Source organism: Silene latifolia, chromosome 1 (assembly GCF_048544455.1).
Source record: "Silene latifolia isolate original U9 population chromosome 1, ASM4854445v1, whole genome shotgun sequence".
NCBI lineage: Eukaryota > Viridiplantae > Streptophyta > Magnoliopsida > Caryophyllales > Caryophyllaceae > Silene > Silene latifolia.
The window spans coordinates 56,320,787-56,323,076 of NC_133526.1; positions in this window are offsets into that span (position 1 = coordinate 56,320,787).

The window sequence follows — 2,290 nt, forward strand, 5'->3', positions numbered from 1 at the left end:
GGGTGAGCCAATGCATGCCCATATTTGTCTTCACAAGGTTAATAGGGTTGCATGGCTACTCTTGCTTTTTAATCATTATGTTTACCACTAAATTAAACAATTAATTAGCTTAAACCTCTCTTATTATTTCGGTCCATTTGATAATATGGAATCCATATTATTTTTGTCAATTGTCAATATGTCACATGTCATATGTGACATAAATTTGTTATGTATTTTTAACATATTAAAAATCAACGTATTAATAAAAATACGTCACATACAAAAATCGACTTAGTAATATCATAATTACTTGTACCAAAAATTTTACCAATTTATAAATCACAACAGTTTGTATTTATAACAATTCATTCAAATTTAATTGTTACATTAAACAATTATTTCATCCGAGTAATGATACAATTCAATTACTCAGATCGTATCTCATTTAATCACATTTCAATTTGATACGTAAATTTTACTTCCAAAATCATCCGTCAATTTTCAAGTAATTTAATTAACTCGCAACATTATACGATTAATTAAATAATCAATTAAGAGTGTTGCCTTATAGGTATGACCTAGGGGGTCAACTGATCACCACCGTCATACGACAGTAATGTCAAACTCTAGTCAGCCAATCATTACCGATATATGTTGACCAGTTGACAGTAACAATCTTACTTCCCAATTGTATTCTTTATGATGAGATTTAAACATGTGATCATCATGATCAACAGTCGTGATCGCATTATTGTCGGAGGACACATATTCCAACAATCTCCCACTTGTCCTCGACAAGTGTGCGTCACCAATTCTCTTGTCCTATTACTATCTCCCACTCAATGCAAGGTGTCTTTCAGGTCGTACTTGCAAGTGATCATATCGAGAGTGGTTTCCTCGATCTGGAGAATAACTGATTGACCGGACTTATCTATCATAGATACTTTCCGAGCGTGGCCACGCATTTCCAATTCATTACTCCTCGAGTGGCCCTGAGATATTGTTATAACCCTGACTAGGGATGGACAATTCCTATCGCACTCATTCCCTTCGACTAGCCACAGCCATCATAACCCAAAATATGCCCATTTGACCCCATTTACGAAGGTCGTAGTAACACAAATCAAAGTTAATCTGAAACTGTGCCATCTTAGGAGAATAGTCTTTAGTTAAAAGAATCGACTCATTTGAATACTATAGTAGCTCTCGCCACGACCAGGCTATATAAATTTGCCAGAACTCTATAAGCGGTCATTAGGCTCGACAAAACGTTCCTAACAGTCTGCCTATGTGATCGACTAGTCATCTCACATGACTCTATGGCACTTGAACTTGCCATCAATCGCATCACACTCTAGTCACTTCGAGACGTCACCTCATACAAGTAACTATGGGCAAATACAATGTTAATCTATGTTCACTTTAACGGGGTTCAATTGTCTTCACAACCCGTTTGGATATAACAATGTACAAGGTGAGTTAATAATAACTCAAACGACAAATGTCGACATCACACTCGGGTAGTCAATATCATATTACAACCTTGTGATGTATATCATAAGTGTAAACACTCATTGACTGCAATAGAAGTTTAACATCCCATGTGTCCATGTGTTCAAACTTCTTACACTTGCATTTCCTTTACATTCATGTTCTCTTTCATAGCATGAATCTTACCAAGTGCACATCAAGGTTCCCGACCTTGGTTTCGGTTCTTTAACTTGACAGAACTTTCTTATCGACTATCACATAACGAACAAACTTGTGATGAATGATATAACTTGTACTGATCAAGTACTCCATCCACACACAATGCACTAGGTATATGTTTTGTAGAATCTTGTAACAATTGACAAGATTATTTAGCTTAGTACTTCTCACAAGTCCTAGCTTAACTAGGAAAGATTGATTTTTGAATAACTTCTTATTCAACTAAGCATCTTTCCAAAAACTTCTTATTTCTCTTTCTAGGCTTGAAAGATTTGGGATTCTCATAAATCCTCACATGTGCTCGGACTTTCTATAATATGTGCAACCTCTTATCACATAATGGAGTATTCCGTCAAACACCGAAATCGCTCATCGGATTCTACTTGAGAATTCATGACGTTTCTATTATGGCTTACCAATCAATCATCATGCTCTTATGCATATGATTTATAATTGGACATGTACATGATTATTCTAATGGCGGAAACATTAGTTACTAATAATCATGAGATCAACCGTTCATAGATTCAATGAACGACCATGACTGCTAATGGTAATTCCATTTTCATCTATATGAATAACCTATGTGAATGTTGAT